Raw genomic sequence first — 19,379 nt, forward strand, 5'->3', positions numbered from 1 at the left:
ATGAAACAGCTGACGGTTCCAAATTGGAAAGGATTACGTCAAGGCTGTATATTGTCACTCTGCTTATTTAACTTCTGTGCAGAGTATATCATGTGAAATGCCAGGCTGGGTGAATCACAAGCTGGAATCAAGATTGCTGGCAGAAACATCAACAACCTCAGATATGCAGATGATACCACTCTAAAGGCAGAAATTGAGGAGGAACTAAAGAGCCTCTTGATGAGGGTAAAGAGGAGAGTGAAAAAGCTGGCTTAAAACTCAGTATTTAGAAAACTAAGATCATGGCATTCAATCCCATCACTTCATGGCAAATAGATGGGGAAAAAGTGGAAACAGTGACAGATTTTTTTTTTTTCTTGTGCTCCAAAATCACTGTAGATGGTGACTGTAGCCATGAATTGAGAAGGCACTTTCTCCTTGGAAGAAAAGCTATGATAAACCTAGACAGTGTATTAAAAAGCAGGGACATCACTTTGCTAACAAAGGTCTGTATAGTCAAAGCTATGGTTTTTCCAGTAGTCATATATGGATGTGAGAGTTGGACCATAATAAAGGCTAAGTGCCAAAGAATTGATGCTTTTGAATTGTGGTGCTGGAGAAGGCTGTTTAGAGTCCCTTGGACAGCAGGGTGATCAAACTAGTCAGTCCATCAGGGAATCAATCCTGATTATTCATTGGGAGGACTGATGCTAAAGCTGAAGCTCCAATACTTTGGCAGAGGATAAGTTGGTTAGATAGCATCACTGAGTCAATGGACATGAATCTGAACATATTCCAGGAGGTAGTGAAGGACACGTGAGCCTGGCATGTTGCAGTCCATGGGGTTTCAGAGATAAACATGACTTAGCGACTGAACAAGAACAAGCCCAACAGAAGTAGACGATGGTTACCCTTTAAAAAAATACCACCGAGATAAAATTGAGTCTCTGAGAAGCCAAAGCCATCCCAGATTTACATACTGAGTATTTAGCCAAGCCGGAAACATAATAAATAATACTTCACATTCCATAGCACCACATTATCCTTCCAAATGTGACCCATGGCTATTTAGGTCATGTTCATCTCCTCAGTACCAACTGCATCCTTGTTTATTCTGATATCCACCGAAATTGACTGCCGAAGGCTCTCAGAAGGGCCCTTTGAATAACCAAATCCTCTTTGACTTTGTAGAGCATTTAATATAATCATCCACTTCCCCTCTGCATTTCCTTCCTAAGTGGGCTTTCTTGAGGTGGCACAGTAAGACTAACATCTTTTCTTTGCAAGGTTTGGCTGTTCACATACCACTTTTTTTTTCCTTTTCTGTATTCTGTCTCTACTATGATTTAATCAATAATTTTATTTATGTCCTCACTTAAAAAAAATCTAGATCTATCGAACAAAAAGAACCAATGCTAATACTATAACAGAAAAGCCAGTATCATCTGTCATAACCAGAAGATAAATATTATATAAATAATATTTGAATAAAACAAATTCTTAAATTCTCGACAAGTTTTTGCTGAAGACTTTGATCCTGAAATCCTCACTTTTTTTCTTACAGAGGGGGTTAACATTTCTGAAAGAAGTGTTTCAACCCTAAGTGCCTTTTGGAAACTTTCTCCTTAACATTATTCCAAGAATGGGGATAATGTTGTCTCCATATGATTAAATGTTACACAACATCAAATTCATGTACTCTTCTCCTTAAAATAATATTTTTAACCACTGGTTATCTTGGCCTCACACTTCAGGAAATACAAGCATATAGAATAAAACATAAATCTCTCAGCCTGGCAGAGAGGCCAAAAGTACATCTCAATTTATTTTTTCTAGCATTGCTATTATCTGTCTACATACACCCTATCCTGCAGTGCAATTCAAACTTTCTCCCTTCCCAGACACATCTGGAACTTTCCATATCTTGCTTATACTTCTTCTCTACCTAGGATGTCACCTCAAATGCTCTATTCTCTACCTATTCTCAAATGCTGCTTGGAGCCATTCTTGATTTCCTCACAAAGTAATTGCCTATTTTAAAGTTTCTAGAACTTACAGTTCCCTTGGGCCACCTCTTAATCAAGCTCATCACCCAATATTGCAAAAATTATCAGCATTTCTCCTTGGTATGAGAGGCAGCAATCCTTGAGGACTTAATTTGGATGAGCAGATGGATCAGTAGATATTAGGCACTTAGAAAATGTCCCTAGATTTGTATAGTTGGGTTGGGCTGGGGTGAACCTGGCTTTCAGAATTTAGCTGTATGTCATCTGATAGAAAGGAAACTTATCTGGGAATCAGGATATTTAAATTTGCACTTAGGTTGTCTCTGGCAATCAACTATTTTCTCTGATCATCTGTGATCATATCAGATCTGTCCCTGTTTACATGGAGTGGGAGAAGTCTGGGCACTGGTGAGAACTGTGCTGAGGGAAGAAGGGGGACTGGATGGAGCGCCAAAGGAAAGTCCTACCTAAGGTGGCCACTGGCCATCATTCTCTCTGAGTACCCAGGCTCTTGGTGTCCAATAGCTTTTTTATAAGAATGAGGGTACTAAACTGTCTCCTTTAAAAGACAGAATGCTTGCATTCTGGACTCAATCTCCTTTAATGTCTCGTCTTTAAACTTCTTGTTCCTCATCTATAATAGGGAGATAATAGTGAACCCTCCTAGGGTTCATGTGACAATTAAATGAGATAATGTGTGGAATATTTAATTAACATTAAGGATACAGTAAGTGCTTAATAAAATATTAGCTTATTATTCTTGCACATTAAACTGCATCCAAAAAATATATAAACATTTCAGATCAAGCATATAACACATAATGCAAATTTTATGTACAATTTTTATAAATAGTGAAATAAAATTTGCTTGCTAGAATTTTCATTTGTCACTGTTAGTGTCAGTCTGTGCCTTCCTCTCTCCTCTGGCCTGTCTTTCCATGGCTTCTGTATCAGTGAACAAGTGACCTGCAAGCACTTAACCAAAACATTGCTTCTCTCCATAGAATCCCATAGAAACAAAGCCCTAGGGAAAGCCTGGAAGAGCCTGGAAGGGGCAGCCAGGAAGGGCGGAGGGGGAGAGAGGGAGAGGGGAGGGGGACGGAGGGTCAACACGTGGGCAGAGAGCCTTTCTCCAGATCTTGCTCGTCTTGTCCAGACATGGTTATTTTACTTTCTGCATAATTTTAATCTCACCCATGACTATGTTGGGCTTCCCTGGTGGCTCAGGTGGTAAAGAATCTGCCTGCAGTGCAGGAGACCTGGGTTCGATCCCTGGACTGGGAAGGTTCCCTGGAGAAGGAAATAGCAACCCACCCCAGCATTCTTGCCTGGAGAATTCCATGGACAGGAAAACCTGGTGGGCTACAGTCCATGGGGTCACGAAGAGTCGGACACGACTGAGAGACTGACGCTTTATGTTCGTGCTCTGTTCTAAGTCAACAGTTAAGTATTCAAGATTTTGTTGGCCACTGAGCCCCATTTCCTTATTGACGGAAAGAAAAGACATAAAACTCTTTGAAATCTGTATTTGATTAACCACTATTCCTCCTCCTCCATCATTTTTTTTTTTTTTGCTTCTGCCTTTTGGCCTCTTTTTTTTTCTCTCCCTTCCTCCTCCACCCGCCTCCACACTTTGCCCATAACCATTTAGATTTATTATTGGTTTCTTGGCTGTTTGTTCAATTTGACCTTTTGTTCATGGTCTCTGCTGAAATTTGACTCATGGATCTTCTTTCTTAATCCTCTCTGATTTCACTCCATAATAACTCTGCCCCACTTGTTATTTCTCCAGGATCTCCTGTCTCATTTCCATCAACAGCTTCAATAAAATGGATAGCTACTGTGTCCAATCCCTCTCATCACTTTTAGGCAGTCATTATGCTTAAATATTTAGTCTCTATTGATTTCCACTTGCACATAACAGTTTAGTTAAGACCATGATGTCAAATATCCTTTATAGCTTTTTCTTTCCTCTTTTTCCCTTGTCATGCTTCTTTTGCTCCTGCATAAAATTTCCTCAGAAATTTCCCTGGAGTGGCTAAGAAATGCCTCTCTCTCTATATATATTTTTCTCCTTGCACCATAAGCTTTCTGCTTCACTACTTAACATTTTTTCCTTCTTTCTCTGCTTAAGTTAACTATTGGTTTTCTTATTTTTTTCCCTCCTTTTTCATACTTAGGAACATAACTGCTGAGTCCTTATACAGTCTTCTGATTTAAAGAAGCTGATGAAGATGTCTTCAACTGCAACTACTCCAAATTTTCTGCTGTGCTGTGGTAGGACTACAAATAAAGGAGAAATGTTCTGAATTAGGTAATATATAAAGGACTATTTTGGTAAGTTATCCACACAAGCTAGAGTAAAGCTAAATGTTATTCTATAAGCAGAACTCTGGCCATAATACAGATGACTGCCTGGGGCTCTGAATCTGAGGTGGTAATGTGGTTAGGGTTACAAAGTGTAGGCCAGTTTAGTAGCAGCTTTGACATCACTTAGATGCTTGTTAGGAATGAAGTCCCTTTGGTTCCAACCCAGACCCACACAACCAGAATTTGCATTTTTAACAGATATGTACACATTACAGTTTGAAAGCATTGGCATCGAGAAGAGCCTCCTTAAAATTCAGATCAGTTCAGCTTTAGCACTTTTTAGGCAGACTTTGACTTGGACACTTTGAATTTCGGTTTACTTGCCCATGAACTGTGAGTAATAATATAGAATCGTGCAGTTTGTTTTAAGAAATAGAAATAAAATGTGTATAATTCTTACAGTTGGTAAACAGTAGATTATACTTATGGATTTCTTAAAAGATAAAACTAGGAGGGGATTTTAGTTTCTCTGACTACATTTTAAGTTTGTAGTCATTAAAAGGAAAAAGCCTGGCTTGAAAATGCTCATTTCCCCCCTGCTATCTGAAACAACACCCCACATTTCTCAAGCCATATAGATGAAAGCCAAATTATTTTGTGAGTTATAAAGTTAGTAAGAGATGTTAAGCAAATGTTTAAAATCGTGTATACAAAGCAGACAAATGGATTAAATGTTAACCCTTGCTACCATTTCAGGAACTCTCCTAGTAACAAGAATAATGCCTGGAATTGGGTTTGAGTCTCAATTAATTTCCTTTTTTTGTGTGTGTGTGCCAGTACCTTATTATCTTTTTTTTTCTATTTTTATGTTCATTTTTTAAAAAGTTATTTATTGTGTTGGTTTCTGCCATATATCAACTTGAATCACTCATAGGTATATGTATGTCCCCTCCTTCTTGAACCTTGCTCCTCTCTCCCACCCCAACCATGTGAGCTTGGCCAAGTCACAGAACTTTTCAGGGCCTTGGTTTTCTCACCTATAACATTTGAGAAATAATAATTGGGACAGTTACTCTGGGGCTTCCCTGGTGGTGCTAGTGGTAGAGGACACACCTGCAAATGCAGGAGACTTAAGAGATAAGGGTCCGGTCCCTGGGTCTGGAAGATCTAAAGGAAAGGCAAAGTAACCCACTCCAGTATTCCTTCCTGGAGAATCCCACAGACAGGAGCCTGGTGGGCTACAGGCCATAGGGTTGCAAATAGTTGGACACAGCTGTAGCAACTTGGCATGCACTCAGGGTTGCTTTGAGAATCAAATAAAAATAAAGTGACTTTTTCATTATATATTTGTCCTTCTATCCATCCATTTGACAAACACTTATTAACTGCCTATTACATTTGGGGCACTGGGAAAGGAACTAGGCATGTAAAAATGAAGAAGATATAATCCTTTCAAAGCAGTCACTCTTTTAAGAAAATATCTATAAGCCCTAGCTACCATGGACTTCCATGGAGGTAAAGAATTCGCCTGCAATGCAGGAGACTCCGGTTGGATTCCTGGGTCAAGACGATCCACTGGAGAAGGGATAGGCTACCCACACCAGTATTCTTGGGCTTCCCTTGTGGCTCATCTGGTAAAGAATCCTCCTGTAATGCGGGAGACCTGGATTTGACCCCTGGGTTGGGAAGATTCCCTGGAGAAGGAAAAGGCAACCGATTCCAATATTCTTGTTTGGATAAATCCACAGACAGAGGAGCTTGGCAGGCCACAGTCCATTGGGTCGCAAAGAGTCTAACACAACTGAGTAACTAACACTTTTCACTGTAATATTGAACACATAATAGATGTCAGATACCATACTAAACACATTATGCTGTTTTACTTGCTTCTTAGGAAAACAAGGCTTAGACAGGTTAGGTAACTTCCCTAGCGGGTATTCAGGGAGGCAGGGGCAGACACGAACTTCAATAAACCCTAGGAGTATAAGCTATAGAGCAAGCTCTATTTAAAAGTTAGCAGCTATGATCATGGCAGAGGGCAGAACCCGGACTAGATGGCTTTATTGGAAACTTCCCTGACCCTGGGGTTCCTTTTTCTACATCTTTTCCTGAGAAATGAATTCCTTTCACTGTGGACTGTTTCTCTTGTTACAGATGCTTCCCAGCTGGAATTGGGATGGCTGAGTCACCTGCTGAATGTTGAGACTCACTCTCCTTCCCTCCCCGGAAGAAAAAAAACAATTTCTGTGGTTAAATTTCATGTGCCTTTTAACTCTCCAACAGTCATTTGGTCTCTGCTGTTTCTATTCTGTGGATGAATTTATTTTATGGTTATTTCCCTTTTAAATTTTAAAGACACGTATCTTCCTGAAAAGAACAAAGAAAGAAAAACAACTTGTAAATTATCACAAGAAAAACCCCTGCTAAAAGCAATAAGTTTGCTGACAGATGGCAGAATCAGTTGAAAAGCGAGTACCATATTTACTGAGTCTAACCCATTTAGGAAGCCAAAAAAGTGTTATCTAATTCTATCCCCTGGGTATGTGTATGTTTTGGAATAAACAGATGCCTAATGAGAAATGTGTCTAGTATAGTTTTGGAGGAACCTGGATAAACCCAGGTTCTGGTTCAGGGCTTGAGATTGTGCAAATTTGAGTCTATCATATTAAATCGTCAGAGTAAAAATAGCATGAACATGTTGCCAAAGAAACACTATTAAAAAAAAATACCTCAGAATTATTTTACCATGTAAATTTGCTTTTAAAAATCCCTCTATTATGTAGTTTTATATCAACTACAAATTATTAAAAAAGGACACATGTCATGTCATCATTAGGAAACCTGGATGGATGCCCAGCCAGTGTAACAGATTCGGATATTATCAAACTTTTTAAAAAGCATTCAAACATAAAATGGAAATAACTATTCAAAACATACATTTGTTATATTGTACAAGACGTGGCCGAGACGCAAGCTGAGATGTGGCCTTCCCTCCTCACCTCCTTCCTCCACGACCTAAAAGAAAGAAATGCTAATCCTATGACTGTCTTCTTTTGGACACTGAATTTTGAGATTGTGTATCCAGATGAAGATATATCAGGACTGAGCCTAAGCCACAAGGCATAAATGAAGTCAAGGATACTGTACATATGAAAAGGACTAAGTGAGCACATGAACCACGGTTTCTGGAAAGTGAACTTATTGCTTATTGTTCAATCCCTCTGAGAGTTTCCACAAGTGAAACACCGAGAGCAATGAGTCTCAAAGTGTCAGGAGGAGTGCAGATATTCCTCTCTAGGCAACAAGGTTGTCACTGTTGTTCAGTCATGGAGAAAAGCCAAGGACTGCTCTTCTTTTGGGGAGGCTGGTGGGCTTCTGTCTATGGGGTCACACAGAGTCGGACACGACTGAAGCGACTTAGCAGCAGCAGCTCTTCTTTTTGGACTTTCTTTCTCTCCTGTCTCCCTCCCTTCCTCCCTCCCTCCTTCTCTTCCTCTCTTTCTTTCATTCTTTCTTTCCTTCCTTGTCTTTAATAGAGAATGTGGAAACAAATTATCAATTAATATAACAAAGTAAACGTCAAAATAAGGACTATCACTAGAGAGATGAAGAAAAACATAGCACAATGATAAATGGTTATGATAAATGGTTCAACTTACTAAGAACCCATTATAGTCCTAAAGTATATGCATCTAATAACAGAACTTCAAAGTGCATGAAGTCAAAATGACAGAAAGAAAAAGCCAGATAGAAAAAGTACTCCGTCATAACTGGAGTATTAACAGTCCCTCGTCAGTAATTGATAGAACAAGTGGACAGCAAAGCAGAAGAGACAGACATGAATCACTACCAACTGGACCTAATTCATGTTTATAGAAGCCCATACCTAAGAGCTGCAGAACATTCATTCTTCTTAAACACATATGGAACATGCGGTATCTCATTGGGCTTTAATTTTCATTTTTGTAATTCATGAGCATGTGGAAGTGAAGTGAAGTCACTCAGTCGTGTCCGACTCTTTGTGACCCCACGGACTGTAGCCTACCAGGCTCCTCCATCCATGGGATTTTCCAGGCAAGAGCACTGGAGTAGGTTGACACTTCCTTCTCCAGAATGCATAGTATCTATGCTGATTTTTGGCTATTGGCATAGATACTATTGGTGCCCTGACCAGATCTGCTTCACCAGCACAGTGCTTTTGTGATTCAGTTCCTGCTGACAGCGTACTCCTGTCTTTTCTTAGAGGCTTGCCATTGGCTGATGGGAACCACCTTGTTTCACATGTTAGCAAGGTAATCCTAAAGGAAATCAGTCCTGAATATTCACTGGAAAGATTGATGTTGAAGCTGAAACTCCAATACTTTGGCCACCTGATGTGAAGAACCGACTCATTAGAAAAGACCCTGATGCTGGGAAAGATTGAAGGCAGGAGGAGAAGGGGATGACAGAGGATGAGATGGTTGGATGGCATCACCAAAGTGATGGACATGAGTTTGAGTAGGCTCTGAGAGTTGGTGATGGACAGGGAAGCCAGGCATGCTGCAGTCCATGGGGTTGACTGAGTGACTGAACTGAACTGAACTGAAGCAAGGTAATGCTCCAAATCCTTCAAGCAAGGCTTCAACAGTATGTGAATTGAAAACTTCCAGATGTGCAAGTTGGATTTAGAAAAGGAAGAACCAGAGATCAAACTGCCAACATCCATTGGATCATATAAAAAGCAAGCACATTCCAGAAAAACATCTACCTCTGTTTCATTGACTATGCTAATGACTCTGACTGTGTGGATCATAACAAACTCTGGAAAACTCTTAAAGAAATGGGAATACCAGACCACCTTTCCTGCTTCCTGAGGAACCTGTATGCAGGTCAAGAAGCAGCAGTTAGAGCTGGATATGGAACAACAAACTGGTTCAATATTTGGAAAATAGTACATCAAGGCTGTATATTGTCACCCTGCTTATTTAACTTAAATGCAGAGTACATCATGAGAAATGCTGGGCTGGATGAAGCTCAAGATGGAATCAAGACTGCCAGGAGAAATATCAATAATCTCAGATATGCAGATGACACTACACTAATGGCAGAAAGTGAAGAGGAACTAAAGAGCCTTTTGATGAAAGTGAAAGAGGAGAGTGAAGGAGCTGGCTTAAAACTCAACATTCAAAAAACTAAGATCATGGCACCCGGTCCCATTACTTAATGGCAAATAGATGGGGAAACAATGGAAACAGTGACAGACTTTATTATCCTGTGCTCCAAAATCACTGCAGATTGTGACTGCAGCCATGAAATTAAAAGACACTTGCTCCTTGGACAATAAGCGATGACAAAAAACAACATATTAAAAACAGAGACATATCTTTGCTGACAAAGGCCTGTATAGTCGAAGCTATGGTTTTTCCAGTAGTCATGTATGTATGTGAGAGTTGGACCATAAAGAAGGCTGAGCCCTGAAGAACTGATGCTTTTGAACTGTGGTGCTGGGGAAGACTCTTGAGAGTCCCTTGGACAGCAAGGAGATCAAACCAGTCAATCCTAAAGGAAATCGACCTGAGTATTCATTGGAAGGACTGATGCTAAAGCTGAAGCTCAATACTTTGGCCACCTGATATGAAGAGCTGACTCACTGGAAAAGACCCTGATGCTGGGCAAGACTGAAGGCAAGAGGAGAAGGGGACGACAGAGGATGAGGTGGTTGGACGACATCATGGATTCAATGGACAAGAGTTGGAGCAAACTCCAGGAGATAGCGAAGGACAAGGAAGACTGGTGTGCTGCAGTCCATGGGGTCACAAAGAGTCGTACATGACTGAGTGACTGAACAACAGCAACAAAATCTCACTCTATAGAAGGCATCCTGCTTAGAACTCCTGGAAGAACACAGCATCTTGCCCAAGGCAGCCCACAGCTAGACTGACTGATCTAAGGGTGCAACAGGCCAGTTACCTTGGGTCTGGGTGGGACAAACTGTGGGTTGGGGGCCAATTCATTTTGCAGATCTTCCTATAAGATCAGATGAGGCCAGATTTAAACAAACAAGCACACAAAGTGCTTAGCTCTTCCTCTTTCCCATGCCTGCCGGGGATGGGAGCTATGTGTGCGGAGGAAGGCAATGGGGCAGTGGGCACTGCCAATGCTTCCGTTTTAGTAACATAAGTAGGGGGAACAGACTCACGTCTACTCACTTGGGTTTGAGGTCTTTGTTTCTTTAAGGCATAATTGCTAGTAGTGACAGGAAAGAATCTGTAGGCTGCCTTTTCTCAAAAAAAAAAAAAAATATATATATATATATGGCATTATAAGAACAGAAAAGCTTTGATTTGTCCTTTTTTTTTTGATTTGAGTCCTAAAACCTTTTTAAACCCAAGGTTACTAGTCAGTTTGCGTTACCCTCTTAAAATAAATAAATCTAATTCTGTAAATACAGTTAGTAACAGAGTTTTCAAGTGGTAGCCAGTGCTCTTCCCTTTCCTTTTAAAGTAGAAAATGTTCTAGTTTATGTAAAGGTCTTAGAGAAGATTCTTGACGTTCTTCTAAGTTCAATCAAGATCCAAGTACAGAGATTCTTCTTTCTTTTTTTTTTTTTTTCTTTCCAGTAATTTGCTGAGCTGTGCTGTGCTGTGCTGCTTGGCAAGCTACTTAACCTTTCTGAACCCGAGTTTAGAAAACTTCAAAATACTTGACACATTTCTCTGGAGGCGCCAGCGGAATTAGCAAATGATTCAGCAAATGGGTTTCATGATTCCTGGAAAAGTAAGCTCATACTTTTTATAAGCACAGGCTAGTGAAAATAAGCCTTTTCAAACACTTTGCTCATCTAGCCTAATGTACTATTTTAAACGAATAAGCCAGGTTTTCTTTCTTTATGTGTTCATTTTATCTATGCTTTCCCTTTGTCTAGAAAACCAACCTATATAGCCTTCATTTGATGAAATAAGGTCTGAAAAAGCTAAGCTTTGAGCAGTTTAATCTTTCTATTTTTTATTTTTCTGATTGAAACACTAAAATATATTTGATTTTTTAAGACTTCAAATATATGTTTGACTTAGATCAGGAGTCAGATTTTGTTTAAGGGCTATAGCTGGACAACCTGTGATTTAGCTGGTAGAAGAAACCCATATCTAACCCCACTCTGTACACAGAATCTCTCTTTTTCATTCACTATTTATTTGTGCTTTGTTTTATATGCGTCAGGAGGGTTTTGCTCCTATATTTTTAATGTACCATATTAATTTCAGAGAAATGAGCTATACCTAACATTCAACTGTAAAGCGAAAGTCGCTCAGTCGTGTCTGACTCTGCAAGCCCATGGACTATACAGTCCCTGGAATTCTCCAGGCCAGGATACTGGAGTGGGTAGCCTTTCCCTTCTCCAGCAGGTCTTCCCAACCCAGGAATCAAACTGGGGTTTCCTGCATTCCAGGAGGATTCTTTACCAACTGAGTTTTCAGGGAAGCCCTAGGGTAATTATAAAAGTATGATAAGTACTTGTCTCCATCTGACCCATCTTTGCTACTGCCCCCAAAACAACTGATTCTTCCCCTTTTCATTTTCAAAATTTGAATTTTATCCTTGATTGTTTTAATCATACTTTTACCTTCTCTTTAAAACTGTTTTTTCAAACATTTTATTTTCAAAAATTTCAAGCCTACAAAAAAGTATAATTCTCATATAACATTCACCTGAACTCACAAATTATTAAAATTTTCCCACATTTACATTCTTTCTCTTACATTTACTTTACCAAAATGTTTGAGAGTTGCAGGCATGCAGACCTTTGACCTTTGACCTTTTATACTTTAACAACTTCACCCTTGGTTCTTTCCAGGTTGCGCAATGGTAAAGAATCTGCCTGCCAATGCAGGAGATGCAGAAGACGCAGAGTCAATTCCTGGGTTGGGAAAAATCCCCTGGAGAAGGAAATGGCAACCCACTTCAGTATTCTTGTCTGGAGAATCCATGGCCCGAGGAGCCTGGTGGGCTACAGTCCATAGGGTCACAAAGAGTCAGTCAAGACTGAGCCACTGAGCTTGAATCAACAGCATACACCCTTAGAACAAGGATAGTCCCTGCCACTCCACCCCCGCCTTGAAGTAGAACCCAATTAAGTATCACACTTGGTATTTATTTGTCAAATATCTTTGTTTCCTTTTAATACAGTTATGCCTTCATGACTCTTTAGCTGTTTGTTCTTCAGAACATCAACATTTTTATGAATATAGGTTACTTGGTATGTAGAATACCTTCAAAGCTGGGTTAGTCCAGTAATTTCCTCATTACTGTATTCAAGTTAAACATTTTGGCAGGAGTGTTAGCTGGGTGCTGTCTTGGACTTTTCATTACATCCTGCCAGGAAGTTTATGTGTTTGTCTCATTTTGGTGATGTTAAGTTGGAATATTTGGTAAAGGCCTTCCTCCCAGCTCTCTCTTTGCAACCAAGAAGACTTCTGTGGTGTAATATTTTGAAATTAAGTGAATAAACTGTCCTTCAATAATGTCCCAATTTGGTATTTGAATAAAAGGATGGTTTTCTAAGTTTTTCATTTCTTTCACATGTACTAGTTGTTATTCTTATTTAAATGAAAGCTTTACCTTCTGTATCTCCAGTTTTTGTGGAATATTATTATGGTCTCTTGTATTTTTTAAATTCAATATGTTATAACCTATCATATCTTTATTCTTTCTGATGCTCAAATCTTAAGTGGTTTGACCAGTGTGGGGCTTCCCTGGTAGCTTAGCTGGTAAAGAATCTGCCAGCAATGCGGGAGACCTGGCTTTGATCCCTGGGTTGGGAAGATCCCCTGGAGAAGGGAAAGGCTACCCACTCCAGTATTCTGGCCTGGAGAATTCCATGGGCTCTCTAGTCCGTGGGATCACAAAGAGAAGGACACGACTGACCTACTTTCACTTTCACTTTGACCAGTGGGAGCCCATCGAGCTGGGTTTTGAATCTTTGGACAGGTCTCCATCTCCTTTTGGGCACTTCAATGCAGGATTTTCCAGACTTTGTATATTCCCTGATTGTACTTAGAATCAAAAATCTCTCCAAGGACCTTCGTTTTCTTTTGGAGAAAGATAGTGTTTTGAAACCAAATCCTTTCACTGGTTTTGCTCATTGCTACTGGGTTGTCATTTCTTCTAGCTTATTTCAGTGGCAGCTTGGAACATAGATCGTTAAAAACATGGTGAGTACATAGGGGTTCTTTACATTTACATTCATCACCGGAATTCTTTATCTTCTCCTCTTTCTATATTTATATCACTTTTCCCCCATAGTGAGAACCCTGATTCCAAATACATCATTCTACTTATGTATGGGTTCTTGTGTAATATAAAGCATTTAGATTAGGTACTAATTAGTAGCAAACCCACTATGTAAAGTTTACAATTTCTTTGCAATTCTCTTTTTGTACTATCTTACCAAGAATAAGCAGTAAAGGTGCTGTTTTTACAAGTAACTTAATTTAATGTTTCCTATGTGTTTATGCTATCAATTTGATTAAAAATTAGGTTTCTGTGTTTCTGCTTGTATTAACTTTAGGGTTAGCTTTGTACATCCTTTTTGATTTAATTATTTTAATTAAAAATATTTTATAGCTCAAATGTTAAAACTATATATATTAAAATATATTCAGAGATATCCCTATTTCTAGTTCTTCTACTACTTTCTTTACTCCTGTACATAATAATTATTATTGCATAGTTTAGATTATCTAGTTTTAGGTTTTTTGTAAAAGTTAGTATTAATAGCATCTATCCACTTACCATATATACTCCTATTTCTTTCTTCTTTCTATGTGTACTAATATGCATCTTTCTTTGGTAGCTTAACAGTACATCCTTGAAATCACTTCTTACCACGAGATTATCTCATTCTTTTGCATTGCTGTATTATTCCATGTATAGAGTTGTACACAGCTCAATTAGCCTCCCTTTAGATGTTTAGGCTATTTTCAATATTTTGTTGTTACGCATATTTCTTCAGTGAATAATCTTGTGCACGTCTGTCTGTGTTGCCATTATTTAAAGAGAATTAATTCTTATCTTGGGTACATAGTTTTAATTGTCTCCTAAGAGATAATAAAACTGTGTTACAGGGTTGGAAGGAGAGGAAGGGTTCAGTGGAATTGAACATGAAGTAAGCAGTAGGGCCCCAGAAGCTGAAGAAGAGAAAAGGCGATAGGTCAGTAGTCAGCAGAGTCCTGTCCCTAGTCCCGCACAGTGCCTTCCAAGATGGCAGAAACCATAGTGGAGAGATTCAGGGAGGGAATGAAACGGGACTGTGAGGACTCTGTTCTTGGAAGTCTAACATTTTCTGGTGACTGAGTAGACTTGGGAGGAGTGGATTCTTTGAACAACAAAGCCACCCCTACTCTCCAAATACTACTCGGGCTTGGGAAAGTCTCATTGTGTCGGTGGCCATGATAGGTGCAAGCACAGAGTTTGTTCCCAAAATTTTATGATTTTTAAGCTCTCAGAACTCTTGTGGGAACTTAGGAAGGAGGAGGAACACTGTAAATATTACTCAGATTGAATTTTCTACCACCCTGGAGGGACAGGAAAATAAAGACACAGGATGTTTCTTTGTCCCACCGCTGTGAAGTGAACTCGTTTCTATTGCTAAAATGATTGTTTTCATGTGTATATGTGTGTGTTTACTGAATTAGTATAGTATTCTAAATATTTACTAAAAGGTATAACATTTCATTTATGACTTGTTTTTCTCACTTTACAAAATATTTTGAACATCCTGCATTTTTTTTGAACACCTGCATATTATTTTACTATGTGGATATATGCTTTTTTTTCTTGATAAGCCGCTATTAGGATAAATAAGTGCTAAGATAGCAATGGAGTATTACATAGATTTTTTAGAAGCAGATTTTGCAGCTGACTGTGCAGCTCTAAGGAAGTTTTAGTTCTAAGAAACTTTGTATTCATGTTCTTCACAAGGAAAATAATTATACAGTGTTCTTTGTATTTTTACAACATTGACAGATGGTGAGTGAACAGCCTGGGAGGAGGAGAAGTGACCCAACTTGCCTCTGCAGTGTTCAAAAAGATATCAAAGCAAGAGGCAGACACTCCCAGGGCCAGAGACTGTGTTTTCTTTTTCACTCATCTCATTCAAATTGATCACAAATTGCTTTATTACATTCTACTGTGTCAAAGTAATTCCTATTTACCTTTATATTGAAGAAACGTCTTAGCCTATGATAAAATGATTTCCTCAGTTCATCTGAGGTTGAAAGGAATTGGTAATAAAAATTGTTCTGGAATCTTTCATAGTCATCATAACAATATATGGAGCTACAGAATATTTACTATTCAATATGAAAAGGCAAAAGTAAACATTCCAATGAGCATTATCTCGTGGGCTGCAGAAGTTAGGGTAAATTTTTACGTGATTCCTCACCCTCCCCTGAATGTACACTGGAACTCCATTGCTTTGCACAATGCCAGATTTAAGTTGTCATTAATTAAACAGCAATATAAAGGACATTCTGTATTGCTAGTGGGAATCATTTTGTCCATTTTTCTTTTTTGTTTAGCATATCTGTGCAACTAGTTAACCTCTAAGGTAGAAACTTTGACACCTAATTTGCATATATTCTTGAAAGAAAAAGATTTTCTAAAGCATAGAAAATAACTTATACTTCATGGGGTGGGAGGGTAGAGGAATTCTTTTTCAAATATCTCAGATCCTAAAGAGAAGATAAACATGGATAACAGCAATGACTGAAAAGTGTTAGAAAGAGCACAGAAATTAAAATTAGAACATTTGAGCTGTGGTTCTAATATTTTTCATTAGCAATGTGACTGTGGGCAAGTCACTTTCACATCATTGTTTGATAAAAAATGTGTATGGGAGAAGTATTGGACTAGGTGATTGTCAAGGTCCTAGTGATCATTTTGCTTCTCCTGGAAACAAGTTTTGCATGAAAGTAATATGTGTTTAAAAGAATGTAATGTGATTTAGCAGTCCAAAAGCTTCTCTAGTATTATGTAGCTGTTTTTCATTTATTGATAGCATAATTCTAAAAAAATAGACTATATTTATTTCATTAAGTAGATAGTAAAGCTAGCAATATTCATAAACTTTAATACAAAAGACTGTAAATTACAAATATATAACTACGAATTAGGCTCTGAATATATATTTCTTTTATTCCCAAACATTTAGTTCATGTATACTAGAAAAGGACTTCCCACACAGCTCAGTGGTAAAGAACCCATCTGCCATTGCAGGAGATACGGCTTCCATCTCTGAGTTGGGAAGATGCACTGGAGAAGGAAATGGCAACCCACTCCAGTATTCTTGCCTGGGAAATTCAATGGATACAGGAGACTGGTGGGCTACAGTCCACGCAGTTGCAAAAGAGTCAAACGTGACTTAGCGACTAAACAACAACAGCAATAATATTAGAAAGGAATTAACATGTATTGAGTACTTACTATGCTAGGAATTTGGAAAGCAAGTACTCTGGAATCAAACTGATTTAATTTTATTCCTGATGCTGCCGTTTTTTAGCTGTGACCTTGGACAATGTCCAAATGGCTACCCATTCCAGTATTCTTCTTGGAAAATCTCATGGACAGAGGAGCCTGGTGGGCCACAGTCCATGGGGCGGTGAAGAGTTGGACACGACTGAAAGACTAATATTTTAACACTGCACATAACCTTTGGGTATCAGAGAGAAGTTTATGGGGAAAGCCTCAATTCCTTGAAGATGCAATATATCTGTTTAAACACATTTCACTGTTTCAATTTCTGGTGCAAGTGTGATATATAATATTACTTATGAACCTGGATTATAGCAAAAATGATCAATTAAATTTTTTTATAATATAAACAGAATATGTATTAAATTTACCTTTATAAATTATGTAAACTGATGACAGAAAAAGTCATGGATGGTGCTTTTAAGGGAAAGATATGTGAAAGGAGAATCAATTCTCAAGGTAGAAAATCTGTTTGGGGCCCTGAAAATAGTTGCTGGACAGATAGGCCATTTAATCCAAAATCCCATTGAAAAAAAGAGTCCAGGATCATAGAGAAACCTGGAGCAGCCACCTAAAAAGACAATAGCTTGGAAGACCTCTGCTCTTGAAAATGCAGTGGGAAGCATTCTGAACTCCAACAAACTATTTAATCTTACATTTGAAATGTAAAATGGGAAAAATAATAAAATCAGCTTTTGAATGAATTAAATGAAATAATATACAAACAACTGAAATATAACTTAGTTATCTCGAGACCAGTCTTCACTTTGCCAAACATTCTAAAGGACAATGAATATGAGTTCATACAAAAATCTCTGAAAAATCATGAATACGTTCTCTGAAAATCACATGGGAACTTTAGGTAATAGGTTAGACAGTACACCACACACACAAAAAAATCATCTTAATCCATCTTTTTTCCCAAAACTGAATCCCACAGGGCAGCTGCCCCCAAATTTCCTGATTCTCTGTACACACTTTTCTTAAAACTGCCTTTTCCTTCCTTCACCTTGGAACTTCTTCGCCTCTTCCCCTCACCTACTCCAGTCCATTCATCATGTAATGCCTTCTGGTCTTCGTTCCTTTCAACTGAACTTCAAATGAACACTTTTATTCCTAATGATCTCCTTCACACCCATAACGTTGTGTAACATTATATAGCGTCTATATGCTAATGCCCACCAGGTTACTGTACTTGGTAAGTATCCACAGTATCTGACAGTCGCTGTGCTGTGCTGTGTTCAGTCGCTTAGTCGTATTCGACTCTTTGCAACCCCATGGACTGTAGCCCGCCAGGCTCCTCTGTCCATAGGAATTCTCAGGAAAGAATACTGGAGTGGGTTGCCATGCCCTCCCCCAGGGGATTTTCCCAATCCAGGGATCGAACCTAGGATTCCCACATTGCAGGTGGATTCTTCACCATCTGTGCCACCAGGGAAGCCCAAGAATACTGGAGTGGGTAGCCTACCACTTCTCCACTGGAGTGGATCTTCCTGATCCAGGAATTGAACCGGGGTCTCCTGCATTTCAGGCATATTCTTTATCAGTTGAGCTACCAGGGAAGCCCCTGACACGACACAGTCTTAAACCCGCTACAAACTTACATGTTATCTCCAATTGACAGGCCAAAAACATCACTCTTGATTCCCAGCATCCAAATTATTTTTCTCCCATTCTTCCCTGTATCAACAATGTGCAATCATTTGCCTGCCTTCTTAAGGGGAAGAGTTGATTCATCCTTTCCCTTAAACCTTTCACTGAGTCTATCATCAAAGCCTTTCATTTCTAACTCAAAACATGTGGCAAATCTACCCACTTCTATCATCCTAGATCCATATATAATCCCTGCTCAAATGGTCTCCCATAACAAATCACAAACTGGACTCATAATTACTAACAGTTGACAGTGAACTTTTAAAACAGAAGCCAGAAATTTCTTTTTTTTTTTTTTTTTAATTTATATCATGAATTTCTTCTCTGTGAAAGTCTCCAATGACATCATATTTGGGGCAAACCCCAAATTTCTGTGACCCATAAAGTCTTATTACTCAGTTTCTGCTTTCTAACCCTCCAACCTCATTGCAGAACACTCCCCGCCTCTCACTACATCTCAAATATCTTAGCTTTTACCTTTGTCTCACGTTTCTAGACTCTTCCTCCTAGTTTCAAAAGACATTTTTGATTCAGGCTTTAACTCAACCATCGCTCTGGTAAGAAGCTTTCCCTTATCACATTATTGAAACATCTTCAAGTTAGGTCAATTTAATTTTTAATTTGGTAAATAATTATATATATTACATAGTGTAGTGCATATTATTCAGTTGCTCAGTCATATTCAACTCTTTGCAACTTCATGAACTGCAGCACACCGGGCTTCCCTGTGCTTCACTATCTCGTGGAGTTTGCTCAAACTCACATCCGTTGAGTCGATATATAGTATATATTTTAATATACACACATAATTTCACGTACTTGTTCATTTTCTGTCTTCTAACAGTTTTTCATATGTCTCACTTGAGGGTAACTGCCAGGGGGATAGGGACCATGTTTTCCATATCTATGGCTCTAAATCCATAG

The sequence above is a fragment of the Bos indicus genome, chromosome 14, assembly GCF_029378745.1.
Source record: "Bos indicus isolate NIAB-ARS_2022 breed Sahiwal x Tharparkar chromosome 14, NIAB-ARS_B.indTharparkar_mat_pri_1.0, whole genome shotgun sequence".
Lineage (NCBI taxonomy): Eukaryota > Metazoa > Chordata > Mammalia > Artiodactyla > Bovidae > Bos > Bos indicus.